This window comes from Protopterus annectens, chromosome 8.part1 (genome assembly GCF_019279795.1).
Source record: "Protopterus annectens isolate FY-2018-M chromosome 8.part1, PAN1.0, whole genome shotgun sequence".
Classification (NCBI taxonomy): Eukaryota; Metazoa; Chordata; order Ceratodontiformes; family Protopteridae; genus Protopterus; species Protopterus annectens.
In genome coordinates, this window is record NC_056742.1 from 546,522,112 (window position 1) to 546,541,214 (window position 19,103).

Consider the following 19,103-nt stretch of genomic DNA (forward strand, 5'->3'; position numbering starts at 1 on the left):
ATTATTGTAGTGATATGCATAATAATGGTTGCATATTAACATATCTTGTTGAATTACCTATTTTGTTGGCCTTATGCTGTAACTTTTACTAGCATGCTGTGAATATACTGACTGTACTGTCAGTGATTTTTGTATTTCACATAATATGCATTGATATGTAATTGGGTTATTTCCACTGTTCTGGCATGCTGTTATTACTATATTTTGCTCAAAACTAACCTATACTTATTGCCATACCTCCATCACCAGAGCACATCAGCATAGGCCAGTTCCCAGTAATCTGCCTACCTTGCCTCAACTGGCTGTGGCACCAGGTCCTAGCACATCTGGGACCCTGGCTGCCCCCTGGCTACCCCATCACTGCCCCTGCACCACCTGCAATGTTGGGTGGAGCCATCACAGATAATGGGGACCAACCTCTGCCTGGGAGCAGTAGCAGAGGGGCTGCAGTCACCAAAAAGGAACTGTCAGTCATGGTGCGCATAATCATTCATCGAACCTATGAACATCACCTGCAGCAGATTAAGGGCACACTGACCAACCTGGTGAAGAGGCTGGCCCTGATGACCAGCCTCCAGTATAGCCACCATCAGGGCAGTGAAGGCTGCTGCCGTCTGAAGACACATTTGACTTCTCTTTCCAAAACACCCTCCCATCCAAGGTGATTACACCCTCATGTGTCACATACCACCCCTGTCTGCTCCCCATGCATACCTAAGTTCCTTCCCCTACATTCTACTCTCTCCTTAAAAAAACAAAAAATGGGCACCTGTCCCACAAAAAAATATCACCCCATACATAGCTCTCCATTTCTCACACATGTCCACTGGACACAGCCAATTTGGTCCAATTGGCTTGACAACACATTTATGTTGTCCTCACCCCTTTCTCTCTTGGGTTTGAGAGTCCAGATTCATTTACAAAACCTGTCAAAATGCACAGCTGTTGCTGTACAAGAACTAGATAGCTATGGTACTTTCCTACACCTATTCTGCACATCCCTACCTACCTTTCATATTGTTTTTCTCTATGCTTGCTCCCATTTCACCACTTTCCTATCACCCCTTTTTCTTTTTTTGTATTTCTTTAGAGTGGGTTTGCAAGGATTTGCATGAAGTGGTGCAGCACCCTATATTAATTATATTTAATTAATTATATTATATTATTACATTAATTATATTAAGCAGTCACACCACTTTGTTTAGTTCAGCTTAAATTAGCTTTAATGTCTATATGTGTTTATCACAGTGTTACTTACATGTAGAAACTGCCAAGTGTCGAACCCAGGCCCTTCTCAACTATAGCACACTGCATTACCTCAGCATGCTACACAGGCTTTAAGTTAACTGGCTGTTTCCAGCAAAACATTCTCCTTGCTACTTATAGCCATTATGCATGTAACTGAAATAAAAAACTAATGTGAAAACTGGGACTGTACCCTGGACTCTGGTGCAATCATAAATAATAATGAAGACATACTAAAAGATGTAAGTAAGGCCTATGATGTAAGTGATAGCAGGTATATGTGCCCTTTTATCTGCAACTTGTGAAAAGACACCTGCTAAGGCAGCAATTGCGAAGTTCATGTACAACCGGGACCCTGGTACAGAAATACAACCATATAAAGTTAAGCACATAGTCATGGATGTAGAAATGTTTATCGCAGTCTGTATATGTGCACATATATCTTGCAAATACAGATGTTGTTGCAGTGTCTCAGTAGTGCAGGAGTGCATTTTGCAATGCACAGTCCTGGGTTTGAATCCAGTGTTGTGTCGCACTTCGATTACATTATTGTGACAACAGCAAGTAATGACTGAGTCATGCAATCTTACTCCTCTCAGGTTACTGCTACTTAATTAACTGCTACCCAGTTTTGTAAGACAAAGGCCTGCAGGCAGAGACACAATGCACATAGCCACATAGCCTAACTATATTTTGCCAACTACTCTGTTAGTTTCACTGTTGCATAACAGACGTACCTTAAGCACATGCCCTGATTGCACAGTATAGAATACCCTTGCCCTGGTTCTGCCGTAATGACAGGCCCAACACAGCTGACATAGTCACACGTACAGCTTGCTGTCCACCAAAGTGTTCACACTCCTTGTATGTAGCATACATAGCTGTATATAAAAGGTAGCAAAAAACCTACCATACCTCCCACCCCCTAGAACAAGGGATCCGGACACAACCATACTTACTGGGGGGGGGGGGGGCAAATGCCCAGAGTTGGGGACATGTTTAACAGTTTGCCCCTACAAAGATATGAGACTTAACACACACACAGTGTACTATTAAAAGATTACTGGAAGCAAAGTTCAACAAAGGAGTACTGCACTCCACTAGGTATGCAATAGATTTCTCAATATAACAGGATGCAGATGGGAGGATTGAAGTATGGAGAATAAGGATTACAGCAGTAAGCCTGTCTTAGATCTATGGTAATGACATGTCATTGATATTCTGCTGTTCTACACCTATATGCATGTCCCTCAACTGTCCCTGATGTCAATCACATCTCAGCTCTCTCCCTGTCAATCTCACCTACAATGGTCAGATGTTGTAGGAAAGCTAGTGGATTACTTGTAGTACATAGTGACAATAAGGGAGGTTGTACACCCCTGTAATGTCAAATGATGTACTGTAAATCACCTCCTCTCATTCTGTCCATGTCTCACATAATTAGTTCTAAGATTGTAAAACTGTCCCTGAATGTCCCTGATGTACTCTGGCTAAGTCCCTGTTTCTGTTGACATATGTCCCTGCTTGGTTGTGAGCTATGCCTAACATACCCGTCAACCTCCTACAGCAAGAACTCAGGATAAAGACATAATTAATGGGGGGACAAAGGCCCAAACACAGTGACAGTTTTTATGCATTGCTTGTACAAAGTATGAACGTGAATAGACTACACTGACATTGCTGTAGCATAACTGTGTTCTGAAGGGTATGATTGTTTGACACTCAGATATCTGTCTTTATTTTCTGACATCAGCTGTGACACCCCTGCACTGGCCCAGTAATCAAGGAGCCTCAATCCTCACCACTAACACCAGTGAGAGACATGCACATTGGGAGTATGACAAGTAAATACACAGTAAAGTACAATTTCCCTTAAGAGCACACAGAGATCACAATCAATCTGGGGCTGGTTTCTCCCTCTCTCTCCAGATGCCCAGTAAGACTCCTCACTGGCACAGCTATAGGGTTAGGATCTCAGCCGAGTGGTCAAGCCAAAACCTCTTGGACTCTCTCTGTCCAACCAGTGCTTTGTGTCCCTGCCCAAGTAGCTGATACACATACACACTTTGAGATATGATTTATATACAAATACACAGACACACCTGGGGAAGGCTGGCATAGGTTCACTAGCTATGCCCCTTCTGCCCAGACTATGAGGTAGTACTAGTTGCCACCAACCACCCTTACTTATCAGCTACTATAAGGCACTTCCTAAAGGGTGACTAATTCTACAGTGTAATGTTACTGTTATCCAAATGGTAAGTGCGTCCAAGACTTTAAGGCTATTTGAGTGACCTGTACAGCATCACCAAATACATATGCAAGTACTCTGAGAGCTTAAATATCTCTAAACAAACCAGCCACAATTAAAAGTTTCAGATATATTTAATAATAAATAATACAAGCACAAGACAATATTTAGCAACTCAACACAGTGACAACAGAGTTCAGAATCATAAGAAATACTTTAAAACAACATTGCAGGACAGTGTCACATAAATACAGAAAACATCTAAACTACTCTTTACTGTATTTCTATCTATCTCTAAGAGAAATACTATACCTAAATATTACGTATACAGCCAGACAAATGCAAGTGCTGAATGGATGTTTCTAGGCCCAAAGACAAATACAAAATGCACAGACTCACTCTCTGAGAGATAGTTCTTAAATTACTATCAAACATTTCTGATGGATTATCTCAGATTACATAATTCTTGTCACCTCTGCCTTTAGTTCACAGGATAACAGGAACTTAAAATATAACACCTCTGTGTTAAAATGCTTATCTTTTAGAAGTTTTGCCTAAAACTGGAAGTCATAAAACTGTTAAAAATGTTTACCTTGGAAACATGTAATTATTTCTGTTTCCATAAAATAGAAATAATTTCTATGTGCAGACATTCTGTCTCTAAGGTGAGATAAACACCATCATAAACAATTCAACTTATTTTCTTAGAGTTTTGCTCTTTTCCAGTAGGGTGCACTGTGGTTACATTTTTGAAGCTAAGCACATAACATACAGTTTACTTACATTTGTGAGACAAGCATACAAATCATATTACTTTTCACAAATAACATATAATTATTTACAAAATTTCAGCTAGCTAGGCTGGCAGCCTACTCAATCCCCCCCCCCCCACATGAGAACTCAAGCTAGTTTTTCAAGTGACCCTTGAAAAACGTTGCTTGAGAGGGTTGAGCCTATCTGGGAATACCTTACCCCATTCACTGTCTTGAGAGCCTATCTGTGTTAGCATTGCTAACCCCACTGCAGTGGTGCACTGTCATATCATATGCTTGCAATCCTAGGCTCCACCTTAGTAACTTGTCATGTTAAGGGATTGTGGTCTGTAACTACACTAAATTTCCTTCCATACAGATAAGGCTGAAGTTTCTGCAGTGCCCACAGTATGGCAAGTTATTCCTTTTCTACAGCTGCATAACATTCCTCCCTGGGTTGGAGCCTACGACTGAGATAAACCACTGGGTGCTCTTCTCTCTCTCTGAAGAAATCTGGCTAAGCACAGCCCCCACCCCATGGTTTGAAGCACCCACCTGCACAACAATTTTGTTGCTGTAATCTGGACTGCTTAACACAGGGGGTCCTCCTAAAGGTCCTTTAAGCTTCTGGAATGCCTGCTCACATGCTAGGATGCAAACTTCCTTATCTGGCCTTATTTTGCTTGTCAGGTCTGTGAGGGGAGCAGCTATGGTACTATAAATTGGGGACAAACTTTCTGTAGTACCCTGATGTCCCTAAAAATGCCCTCACCTGCTTTGTGGTAACAGGTGCAGGCCATGCCTGAATGACTCCCACTTTGTCTGGTCCTGGCCTGATCCTACCACTCCCCACTCTATGTCCTAGGTAGGAGACCTCTGCCATAACCACCTGACATTTGCTGGGCTTAATGGTCAACCCTGCCCTCTGTAGGCTGCCCAGCACCTCCCTGAAATCCTGAAGGTGGTCTTGCCAGGAATGGCTGTAAATGTCAATATCATCTAGGTAAGCAAGAGCAAAATCTCCTGCTCCTGATCGGATATGATCTACCAGCCTCTGGAAAGTCAATGGGGCATTTTTCATCCCAAAGGGTATCTTCATGAACTCATGCAAGCCAAAAGGAGTCAAGGGCATGTGCCAGTAACTCTTAGTAAGATCAATGGTGGTAAGATACTTAGCCCAACCCAGCTGCTCTATGGCTTCATCTGTCCTAGGCATGGGGCAAACATCTGACTCTGTGTGACTATTTAATTTCCTGTAGTCTACACAGAACCTGGTGCTGCCACCTGTCTTTGGTACCAGCACCACCGGGGAGGCCCAGGGACTGCTGGACTCCTGAATTATCCCTAGTTCTAACATTTCCTGTATCTCCTCCCTCAGAGTCTGTTTGACTCTCTCAGGCATCCTATAAAGGGCCTGCTTAAAAGGACTTTGTGGTCCTGTATCCACATGGTGTTGCACCAGGTGGGTACACCCTGGTTTCCCATTGAACTTGCCCCCAAACTCCTGTAACACTGCTCGGATTTCTCGAACCTGGGTAGAGGATAGCTGCTGGGACATTGCTACCCATTCCACTGAGGTGTCAGTCCAAGCCTCAATGAGGAGATCAGTCACCAGATCTCCCTCAGACTCCTCCTGCAATCCACTGCAGATACTCAGCCTAAGGGCCTCTCTATCATGGTAAAGTTTCATCATGTCAACATAGTACAATTTGTGCCCCTGTCTCCTGCCTAGCAGTTCCACAATGTATTAATGAAAAATGGCCAAAGCTTCACCAAACCAGTAATTTATAAACAGACTGACTGGATTTGATGTGAATAAGATACCACTAATTTTAATAGAGTAAAAGACAACACATAAGCCCATTCATCTCTCATGGAGACTTCTTCTGATAAAATGTACTCTCATCTACCATCATATTTGTAAGGTAAATGAAATTAATTAATCAATGATGTAATACTACTAATTAAGTAGTTCTCTGTGTTAAAGGTCCACAATACACTTAAAACAACTCACATAAACATGCAGGAACAATTTTCCAAAATTTAGTGGTCTACCACAATAAAAACATATTAAAAGCATGTTAAATTCTTTTAAAATTCATGTTAATAATTCTGCTTTTTCACACAGTATGGGTTTGAGAGATACTTGGTCATTCAAACCGGGAGGGATGATGCATTTAATTGCAACTGCCAGACAAGTTCTGTCTTTAATAAATGTCTTTGTCAGTCACCGCTCCTAGGGTGAATCTGCACTCTTTCCAGTATACCAAGACTAAACTTAACAAAATTATTGCATGTTACTGAATGTCTGTACAGTGCATTAACTTCTTTATTCTTCCTGGTCTCATAAATATGCTCATACATCCTTGATTTCAAAGCTCTCTCTGTCTTCCCAATTTAGTATCCTGAGCAGCTGTCACATTTTGCTAAGTAAACCAGTTTGTTAGTATTACAATTCCTTTTCACAAAGGACACCTTGGTATGTAAGACATTATTCAAAATAATTGTTTTGTCTTAAATATTGATCTCTGTCTCTAAGAGAAATATTATTCCTAAATCTTACTTACAGAGCCAGGCAAGTGCAAGTGCTGAATGGATGTTTCTATTTTATTTATTTTTATTTTATTTTACATCTGTTAACTGGGATTGTCCAACTGAGCAGAAGAGCCCTTTTTCAGCAGAGTCCTGGGGAGAAAAGCTCCAACATATTATACAATTTGCATCATAAATTAGCATTAAATAATGCAATGTTACAGGATAATTACAAGGCATTAAGTAGCAATACAATGTTATACAATGTCAGTAATCAGGAATATAGCATAACTATTTCAAGATGCATAAAAAGAAACAAGTCATTAAGATGAGTATAGTTTTTTGGGATAAGTGGTTAAAGAAAAAAGTTTTATCATGATGTAGTTGCATGAAGACAAGACTATTACAATAGAATGTTTCTCTGAGGCAATTTGCTTAATAGATTTTAGAAGACAGAAGAAAGAGTAGTCAAGGAAGATTAGAGAGAGCTAGTGAGAAGAGTGAGTTAAGGGCAGAAAGTAGATTAAGGTATGAGAAGTAGGGGATGTTAAGGAGGGATAGTGCTGTGGCAGGACCAGTGACTTTTAAAGTGCTCTTTGGTGTCTGTCTTAAATTGTTTAGGATGTGTAAGGGTCCTGATTTCTAGTGGGAGCCTATTCCAGGCAATAGTGGGGTGATAGCTGTACATGTTGCGTCCAAATTTAGACTTGGGTTTGTAGATTTGTAGTCGGTCTTGGTTAGAGTTTCAGAGAGGTCTAGAGGGAGAATAATGTGAGATGAGAGGGGATAGTGCTGGGCAGTAGGAAGGCTAGTAAAGGATAGAATGGATGATCTGGAGCTGAGAGAGAAGAAACCGTTGGGATAATTCAAGCCAGTTTAGGTGTTTTTAGAGAGAGAGATAGTGATGGGATTTGTAGGTTTGTTGGGCAGCAAATCTAGCTACCTTGTTGTAGGTAGATTCAAGTTTGGTCAGGAGTGCTGAGTTACAATTTGTGAGAATTTGAGAATTGTACATTAGACTGGGTAGAAGATAGGTAAGAGAGAGAGTAAACTTGGCTTCAGAGGTAAGGAATTTCTTCTTACAGTAAAGGAGCCCTAGTTTTGAATGTGTCTTTTTGATAGTTATTAGCATGCAAGCTGATCGCTGATGGTTATGCCAAAGAGCTTAGTACTGGATTCTACCTGAATGGTAGTGTTATTAAGGGACTGTATGGAGAAGGATGGTTTAATATTTATGAACTTTTTAGGTAGGAAGAGTAACAGCCTTGTTTTTTTAGGGTTAAGGATAAGCTGGTTGTTGGAGAGCCATGTTTCAACTAAGTTAAAAGATGCCTGAGTAGCTGAGCAGAGCTTAGAGGGGAGAGTTGGCTGTGGTGAAGACTGTAGAGTCATATGCGTATTGCACTAAAGACGACTGAGGACAGGAGGCATAGAGTTGATTAGTAAATATATTAAAAAATAAAGGTCCTAGGATAGACCCTTGAGATACACCCATTTTGACAGAGAGAGGAGGGGAGAGTGCAGAGTGCCATCTCACTGATTGAGATCTATCAGTGAGGTAGCTAGAGAACCATGCAACAGTATCAGAGGAGAAGTTGAGGTTATGTAGTTTATGCAGCAGAAGAGAGTGTGAGACAGTGTTGAAAGCTTTTGAGAGGTCCAAGAATAGGCAGGAAATAAGTTTATTTTCATCCATGGCTATAGAGACTGTGTTGAGGAAGGATAATAGAGCTGTAGTGGTGCTATGTTTGGGTCTGAAGCCATGTTGAGAGGGTGTACGCAGATTTTCCTGTATTAGATACTGCATAACTTGTTTATGAATACATTTTTCTAGTACTTTAAAGAGAGGGGAGAGGATAGTGATAGGTCTAAAGTTGGAAATATCAGAGGAGTTACCTCCTTTGTGTATAGGTAGTGTGTAGCATTGTTTCCAGATGGAAGGGACTTTAGATTTAGAGATAGAGTGATTAATTAGGATAGATACAGGGAGAGCAAGAGAGTCAGCTGCTAGTAGAAGAAAAGTGGAAGGAATATTGTCAGCTGATGCTGAGCATGGTTTTAATTTAGGGAGTAGATTTTTGATGTAGCTAGTAGGTACAGGTTTGAGGGAGAAGGTATTTGAGGAGATAGTATTAGGAGTAGGTTCAGAAAAGTTGGAAATGTTAATAGTAGAGGAGTTTGGGTTAGGGTTCAGTAGCTTAGATATTGGATCAATAAAATAGGTATTGAATAAAGTGGCAGTTTCTTCAGATGTCTTGTCTGGGCATGGATTGGGGGAGCTAAGATTATCGGGATGTAATATTTGGTTAATAGAGTTCCAGAATTTTTTACAGTTAGATTTTAGAGCTGTGGGAGGTTTGTTATAGAAGTCCTTTTTATCTTTGTTTATGCGTTTTTTTGTCAGATTTCTGAGTTCTTTATATTTTTGTAAGTCTGCAGAGAGCTTAGTTTATGACCATTTTTTCCATAATTTGTCTCTAGTTATCATATGGGTATGAGTGGCTTTTGAAAGCCACGGAGATATGGTGGACTTAATTCGGACTTTGCAATGGGGTGCAAGTGAGTCTAAGATGCTAAGGAAGGTAGAGTTGAAAGCTAGGACTGCTTCTTCTAGTGGGAGTTGGGTAAGGAATTTCCAGTTTACTTTAGAGAGGAGGGCATTAAAGGTTTCTGGATGGAAGTTAGAGAGTTTATGACAAGTGATAAATTTAGGTTTTGAGAAGTGGGGAGTGAACCTAAGCACTTTTATAGGGCAGTGATCGCTCAGGGTGTTTGTTATGGTTTCAGGGTTATGATATTTGGAAGGATTAGATACAAGTACCCAATCAATTAGAGTACTAGATGTGTGAGAGTTGTTTGTATGGGTAGGTTGGGAGATTAGCTGTGTAAAGCCATATAAATTAATATGAGTATTAGAGTCTGGATTACTGAGAGCTAACCAGTTAATGTTGACATCTCCAAGGAGGATAGTTTCACTGGGGATGTGTTGTGAAAAGTATGAAAGAATATTTTTCAGCAGAGGAATGTTATCTCCTGGAGCAATATAGATGGCTACTACTGTGACAGTGGTGTGGTCATTTATTTTAAGGTTAGCTGTAAGTAGTTCAGCAGGAGAAAAGTATGGGATAGGTTTCATAATACTTGCAATGGTGAGGTGGCTGGAGTAGAGGATGGCAATGCCACCACTTTTTTATTTTGGCAATCTATGCAGAGTATATTATAACCAGGGGGGAGAATGTCTTTATCAGAGGTTTGGGATTTTACTCAAGTCTCTGTTAGGGTGATGACATTAGGGGTGTGGAAGGCTATCCAGGCATGGATTTCACTAACTTTGTTTAGAATACTATGGGGCATTCACAGAGTAAAAGGAAATATGTTTGTTTGGAGAGGATGAGTTTATTAAGTTGGGAGAGGTAGAGTTATGCATGGTGGGTGATGGATAGGCCCAGGATTTGGATGTATGTCTCCTGATAGAAGCAGGGCATAAAGTTGATAAAGTTTGAAATTAAATGGGTTGTAAGTCAAATACTTAGTCTTGGTTTTAGATGCTAGAGAGTGAGGAGGAGGAAGTTTGATTTTAGGCAGAGGGATGTTCATGGAAAAGATAGAGGAGGAGATTGCAATAGAGTACTGCAAAGATTAGAAGCAGTTAGTATGGAGATTAGTGGGATCTCTATGGACAGGTGGTCATGGAGTAGTACAAGATGTAAAAATGAGAAGGAGAAGTAATGGAGGCAAGAGGAAATGGAGAGGTTTGCAAAATCCATGGCCTAAGGTGGGGAAGTAGGATTGGGATGGAGTAAGGAGTGGATACGGGACTAGGAAAAGTAAGTTGTTGGACATGTTAGAGAGTTGAAGTAAAAGTTAAGTGAAACAACCTGTAGGGGACTAGGAGATATATAGAAAGAAGGAGGATTTGCAGCAGACTAAACTATGAAGTGATAAGTGGGGGAGGGTAAGGTGTTTAGAATGTTATAGCAGACATGAAGGGGTGGAGTTAGGGGAGGAAGGGATTAGGTGGTTAGTTATAAAGGAAATGATATGGGGTGGGTGGGAATGGGGGTGGGAAGAGAGCGAAGTGAGCCCAAGCATAGTGAGGGTGAATGGGGCAGGCTTGGCCAAGAAGAGTCACCACAAGTAACAATCAGCAGGGCAGGAGGGAAAGAATAAGGACCACACAGTAAGAGTCAGCAGGTAAGTAGAAAAGGTGGGAAGGTTTAGACAGAGAAGGAAGAGATGTAATAGTGAGGTATACACAGATATTTACAGTAAGATAAAACAGTTAAAAGGAAACCACAAACAGAAAAACAAAAACAGTATTGCTAACTAAGAGAGAGTTGATACTAAGGCAGTGACTAACTTATAGATGGCAGACACAACTTATGGAGAGAGACAGAGGCAAGGTTTATAAACAGGTGAGTATGGGGGGCTCTCAGTGGTATGCAGGTACCCTGTACAGTAAACAAGGTAAGACTATTTTGTGGTTTGAGCTTAGAACAGACTTTTAGTGCAAACTGGCTATACAATAGAGCACAGGTGTAATTCCAGGAGTTGGAGCAGTATCAGTAAAAGTAGATGTAGTCTTGAGGGAATACACATTGCTTTAAAACCTAGGGAAAACAGGAGGGGAGAGAGTGTGTCGAATATAAAAGCTTAGGGAAAAAATAAAAACAACAGAGGTACTATATACGCAACTACTGATAACAGCTAGAGAGGACTTAGTTGAGATAAAATATGAAAAATACAGAAAAAAAATAAAATAAAGTACATATAATATTAACTTTACAGATTTGAGCAGTAACAATGTGAGATAAAAGTTCAGTAACTTACCTCTGCTATAACACTTTCACATAAACAATGATAAAAAAATATTAGCCATGATGTCTTAGTGTAAAAACAACTGACAATAAAAATGTCTGCTGTAGTTCATGTAGTAAAATATGTGCCATTTTGTAGTTGAAATAATCAAACTAACTGAGATATGAGAATATAGCTAAACAAAAGTTCTATACTTTAACTCTTGAATTCTACAAGCCAGGTTAAGGAGTTAAAACAATTGGCAGTCTCACAGCAATAGAACTTAGAACTAAACAAAGAAAGCTATACTTCACATCCATAAGACTGCAACTAAAAGTACTTGACATAGAGGACATGCCACAAAGCAGTCATTGTACAAGTTAAATGCCCAATAATGCAATACCTAGATTCTACAAATCAACTGTCACCAGTTAACACTGCTAAAGAAATTCAAACTGCACTCTACAGATATATGGCAGAAGTGTATAAAAAAGCAATTGCTACACAAGTAGAAATATATCCAAAAGCAGATAAAAACAACATGTATCCATTTATGTACAGCCTTTCACTTGTGTGACATGAGACAATAACTCAGCCAAGCCATGACTTCACAAATATTTGAAAAGGTGCTTACCAAAGTCCCACAAATAAGTTGCAACAGTATACAAAGCTCTTCCGGGTGAAATAAATGCAGTCTACATGCTGAGTACAAGTGAAAAGCTGTCTCTATGTCCAAAGACAAATAGAACATGCACAGACTCATTCTCTGAGAGATAGTTCTTAAATTACTATCGAACATTTCTGCTGGGTTATCTCAGATTGCATCATTCTTGTCACCTCTGCATTTAGTTCCCAGGCTAACAGGAAATTAAAATATAACACCTCTGTGTTAAAATAGTTATGTTTTAGAAGTTTTGCCTAAAACTGGAAGTCATAAAACTGTTAAACACTTTTACCTTGAAAATATGTAATTATTTCCATTTCCAGACAATAGAAAAAATTTCTAGTTGCAGACATTATGTCTCCAAGCTGAGATAGACACCATCATAAACAATTCAACTTATTTTATTAGAGTTTTGTTCTTTTCCAGTAGGGTGCACTGTGGTTACATTTTTGAAGCTCAGCACATAACATACAGTTTACTTACATTTGTGAGACAAGCATACAAATCATGTTGCTATTCACAAATAACATAGACTTATTTACAAAATTCCAGCTAGCTGGGCTGGCAGCCTTCACATTAGCCATCAGTGGTTAGCCAACCATTTGTCAGAAATTTACAAGTTTGTGTGAAAATGACCAAGACTTTGGGCAAGCATCTTGACAGTTCGCAAATATCTGTATAGATGAGAGGTATGATGCCTACAGGAAACATATACTACAGCAGGTTTGCATTGTTGTCTGTCATTGTGGAACACTGGTGTGGCTGGACTGTCCTGATATAGTCATTGCAACAGCACACTGCTATTTGTCTGACAGTGGCTGTATACCATATTAGTGGGAGTTTGCCCATAGGGGACTCACCACAGTAGACTGCAGTGATGGGTATAGGACTATACAGCAGATTCTGTCACAGCATACAGGGACATACCCCAGTATTGTTACTACCTTGGTGATAACCACACATGTAGTGTGTTGCCAGACTGTGATATATGATGTGTGAGGGAGCAGTGGATAGTGCAGGCCATTATGGGTGTGCTGGATATGTACATAGTGTATATCCATGTATCTGGTCCTGTTATGTGTTTCCCTCTTGTTGTCTTTCAGGAACCATGCACCACAGGAGACACACACCCTACTCAACTGCAGAGAATAATATTATAGTAGATGGACTGAGACACCGCCATCAGATTTTGCTGTCCAGGGGTAGGCACAATCAGGAACAGCAGACAGCACTGTGGGTAGACCATGTGTGGGCTGTCATTCAGAATGGCCAACTGGACAGGACCTTTGAGCAGGTCTGACACTGGGCCGCAGAGATGATGTATGCTGCCTGATAAAGGACACCTGCTATTGGCAGGGATCATGCCACCACCAGTGAAGAGCCTGTGATGGAACAACTACTCTTGGCCACAGCGGAATTCCTGGCAAACCTAGAAACAACCAACAGCTTCCAGGCATCCATCACACCATTCATCATGGAGGTGGGTGTCACAGTGCCCACAGGACAGGAGCTTACTGTGTTCACCAGTGTAATACTGTATCACTCATTGTGGGAGGCTGTACATACCAGTACATGGATGTCAGGTCTATCTGCATTTGGGGTGGGGTTGTGTTTGATGCTCAGCTGTGCTCACATACTCAAAATGTCAGCGATATAGCCATTATCACAGTAGTTACTGTACATGTGGATATATGCACAAATTACCTTGTTGTGCTGCAACAGTTGGTGGTGCTGACAATACCTCTCTCTCACCTTTTCATAGGTCTGTCATGTGTGGCCCATGTCCATGGTCCTGTACCTAGCAAGTGCGATACTGTTGTTTTAAGGATCATATATTCCCTAAGAAAGTTAAGGGCTGCCATTTTACCCTATGCACAACTGTTGTGCTTAGCCAGAGTAGGATATTTGTATGTTCCATTCTGGAACAGTTAACTACAATGCATAGAGTGGGTAATCACAGGTGTGCAATTGTACAAACAATAACATGTTTGCACTTATAGTTATGAGCAACTATGTAGCCTGCTATACATGGGGCAAGTACTCCAAGATGCCTCTTCAAACAGAACAGGGAGATGGTACATACCCAAGGCAGTGATACTACTACTACTGGCATATCATTCGCAATATAGGTGTACTGGGTTTTATGTTTAGTTCTATCACATACACTGTCATATTGCATACCTTACAGTTGTATGATACTGGCAACGTTAACTGGATATAGCTGGGGTGCGTGTTATAACAGGCCTGACTTGTCTGTGTATGTTACTGTGAGTTTGTTGTACATCACATAGGAGCAGAAATGTGAAGGTGTGGGATTTGTAATGCACTTTTGGATCCTCATCTGTATGAGTCTGTGTGGATTATCATACATAATAGTTAAGGTAGTAATGTACTGCTGTTGTTTTCCTTCTCACAGGTGACTGGGGGGGGTTGGAGCCTGTCCCACTCACAACCTGATGTCAGTGTGTCATCGGATGCTGATGCTGATGATGATGATGGTGGTCATAGTGAGGCACAGGCAGGGTTGTCGGTGGCTGAATCTGTCCCAGAGGTTGACATCCCTCTTCTGCCCCCACTGTCACTGCACACAGTAAGTATGCTCACACATATCAGTCCCCATAGGCCACAAATATTGGACAGTCAGAGGGTAGCTACATTGAACAGGGCAGTGTGACAACTATGGCATAAGTGGGTGTAGACACTGGAAATAGCAAGAGAGCTGGTGAGGTCCCAAACTGGCAGATTGACAGGGGTGCTCATAAGGGGACTGCTGTCCACCCACCACCTGTTGCAGGTGTCACTTTACAGGTCACTTGCCACATGTTTTGGACCATCATGGAAGCACAGGCATGTTTTGAATGCAATACCAGATGGATGCTTTGGGTTATGAGTGTAGCACAGTCTGACATGTGTGACTGCCTCCACCACATTGAGCACACCTGGGATCTGTGCACTGCTTTAGTGGATAGATGGTGGGCTGAGACAGTGTCTGTTGTTGACTGCACAAAGTCTGTGCTAGAATATCTGGTTGGACATATAGATGAAGGTTAGCAACACCACCTGCAGGGAGTCCACTTGGCCGTGCACAGTCAAACTCCCATACTGGCAGTACCTACAGCATTACAGAGGGAAGTATACTGCCTACACCATGATGGAACAGGCTATGGACACATGGTCCTTGGCATTCCCAAGGGGGACACAGCCCCAGCATTTTGCAGTCATTGTCAGGTACAAGCACAGCATCTGACCTTGGGCATGGTGGTGCCAGTGCTACTTCTGGCAGAGCAAGTTCACATGTTTGGGGCTGGAGATGGTGAGCTGTCCACTCTACCATGTACAGTCCATAGCTGTTCAACATACACACATGTAGGGCTACCATTGGGCTTGACTATGTACATGCACACACTCAAACAGCACCGTCACATGCAGGTCACCAACAGACACACATGGCACACCTCCATGGCCCATCTAACCCACACCTCTTCCTGACTCACACACATGCCGTCATCTGTTTAGCACAGCCTATGCCTCTGGCACCCCCACACCACACTCTGTGCATGTGATGATACCTGTGCCACATCCCTGCCATCTGTTCCATCGATGCAGGGAAATGCAAATATGTCTGTGATGCACTGGGTGGCTATATTACTTTACATCTACTTGTGTAGTGCAATATTGTTTTGCCATGGCACTTGTGGGCCACTACAGGTATTGTATGCTGGCATGTGTCATGACTACACATCAAACTTTGTGTATCTTTGTTGCATGATGTTAGACTGGCAGTAGTGTTGCAGAATGACAGGTGTGTCATGCACCTGTGTATGTGTCTGTTCCAGGAGTCTGAGGGGTTAAACAATTAACATATGGTGGCAATGCAGTGCCACATATGATGTCAGCAAGGTAAGGCAGTATATGTGCATGACTCCCTAGGTGTATACATGTATAACAGTGCATCAGGGACAATGGGGGCAGTGAGCGTAATCATGTATTCATACTTTGTGACAAGGTCTGCTACCCTCGATCCGTGTCACCTGGGTTTACTGAACATACAAATCTAGAAGATGGTGGACATCAGTTATGCTTATGTGGAGGAAAGCAATTTAGAGGCCAGCAGCTAGTCACATTCTGATAAATGCATAACCATTACATGGAGATAACTCATATGGGCATGTCTGTAGAGCTGTAAGTGGATATATTTATACACACACACAATGTTGGCCGATGTGAGATTACATCCTCTACCTATCTACAATTACACACTACAGCTTGCAGTATTGTTGCATGCACCACAGAGTTTATTTAATCTTAGACTGTCAGCCAGAACTCTTAAGGTGGATGACAACAACAGGCCTTGCAAAGGAGGCCAATGCAGAAGCCAGCTGCTAGTCACAGGGCCTTAAAATAAATAAACATTGCACAGAGATAGGCCAGGTGGGCATGTCTGCAGTGCTGCAAGGGGATACACACACACACACACACACACACACACACACACACACACACACACGTGGCTGATGTGAGATTAGAACCACTACCGATCTACGATTACACACTACAGCTCACAGTACTTATAGCACACACCACGTTATGTCTGTTGTATATGTGGATGCAGGCACAGTACTTGTGGAGTATGCAAAGTGGCCATGTGTTAGACACCATGTGTGTCCTGCAGCGTGATACTACCTGGTACTGTTATTGTATCAAGTATCCTAGGAGTGGGATACCTGGTAATATCCCTGCTATGTGTGTACAGTTACCGGTATGGCTATATGTGGCTGTTTTCAGTTTGATAGGTGGACATGTGGCCAGGGACAATGTGGCCTGTCCAAGGCATGCATTGCAACCATTGTACATTACACCACTTGCTCAACTGTGTCTGTCTACAGGGTGACATTCCGCAGGCACAGGGGTCTGTGGTTGAGTGGATTATGTACTGCTGCGGACTGGTCTGGTTCCATTGGACAACTGTTGTGATGTGCAAATGCAGAGAACCCCTGCATTCCAGGGTATGTGGGGATATTCATACATCCCCACACATATCTATATAAATATGTATAACAGGGATGTTTCCTTTACTGTTGTGTGTGCACGTTATGTAAATGTGCTCTGTAGATATATGTTGAGAGTCTATGTATCACTGTACTTTAGATAAGTATATATATATATATATATATATATATATATATATATATATATATATATATATATATATATATATATCTTGTTATCATATATATAGGTTCATAGGTAGATACTAGACTATCAGCCCTAGGGCCTATACAAGCCTAGCCAAAAAGGTATCCTGGCTTTCACCACCCAAGAAAATTATTTTCCTGTGCCCCTGCCAAGCAGTGCCACAGAGGTGATCCCCAGGGTGAATTTCCTATTTCCCAGCCAATCATCAAGATTTTTCTTGAAGAGTGTTAATGAGGAACTTTGTTTGATATAGATAGGTAGTTTGTTCCAGAGTATTTGAAGTCCCTGGGACAGGAATCTATCCCTCCAGCATGTTCTGTTTATTGTGGTGACAAGGTTTAGGTCCCTAGAGCATGTAGTTCAGAGGGATTGGGATTTTTTTAAGTGGAGCATGTCCAACAGCTCTGGGTTTGACATAGCTTTGTATGTTAGGCAGGGATCACCTCTGAGTAGACGATATGCGATGGAGTAAAGCTGGAGTTTTTTGAGATGTTCTGCGTAGGGCATCTGTTTGAGCCCAGTAATCTTCTTTGTGAGGTATTTCTGTGGCCTTTCCAATTGTTGTAGATGTCTTGTGAGGTAAATACCAAAAGGGGCGTTGTACTCTATAATGGGTCTAATGAGTGACGAGTAGATGGGAACAATGACCTCTTTTTTCCTGGATGAGAAACCTTTTGTGATGAGGTGTGCCATGTAGAAGAATTTCCTGACTACTGTGGCAATGTGATTATCAAAGGAGAGACTACTGTCCACGTGTGTCCCAAGGTCTCTTGTCGCACTTTCGGTGTTAAGTAGACTACCATCTATGTGGTAGCTCATGGGTGCAGAGTTTTTACCAAAAGGGATGACAATGCACTTTTTGGCATTGAGCTTGAGGCCATGGCTTTGACACCAGGCATCTGTCTCAGTGAGGCCCTTTTGTAGGATGTCCACATTGTTAGGAGTTTTAATTATGGCTCCTAGTTTGCAATCATCTGCAAACTTCATTAGACAAAGACCTTCTCTGTTAGCCTGTACTTCAGAAAAGCAAATACCAAACAGGAGAGGACCCATGACTGAACCCTGTGGTACTCCACTTGTCACTGGTCTGAAGTCGGATTTGGAGTCTGCTACTTTCGCAGTGTGGGTTCTGTCAGTGAACCAGTTGGCAACCCATCTTGTGACATAGGGATTTACACCTAGCTTAGTAAGTTTATTTATAATTCCGGAGTGGGGGATGGTGTCAAAAGCCTTGATGAGATCTAGGCAGGCTGTGTGAACTACCTTACCCTTGTCTACAGCTTCGGTGACTGCTTCAAAGAAGTCAATCAGATTTAAGAGACATGATCTGCCTTTTACAAACCCAAACTGGTAGGTTCCAGAGTTTGGAGATTACAAATGTCTTTCTTTATAAGTTCCATGATGATATGTTCCATGGCCTTACAGACCAGGCTCGTTAGGTTAATGGGATGGTAGTTCCTGGGGTTCATTGTGGCTCCTCCTTTGTGGAGTGGGATAACTGTTGCTGTGTGCCATTTAGTGGGCACAAAGCCTGAGGTGAGGGTATGACTGAACATGGTGCTTAGGTGGGGTGCCAGTTCATTCTGTAGTTCATGTAGAATGCAGCCTTGGATATTGTCAGGTCCCATGGATGTTGTGTTCTTGACTTTGGGGAGTGTGGTTTTTA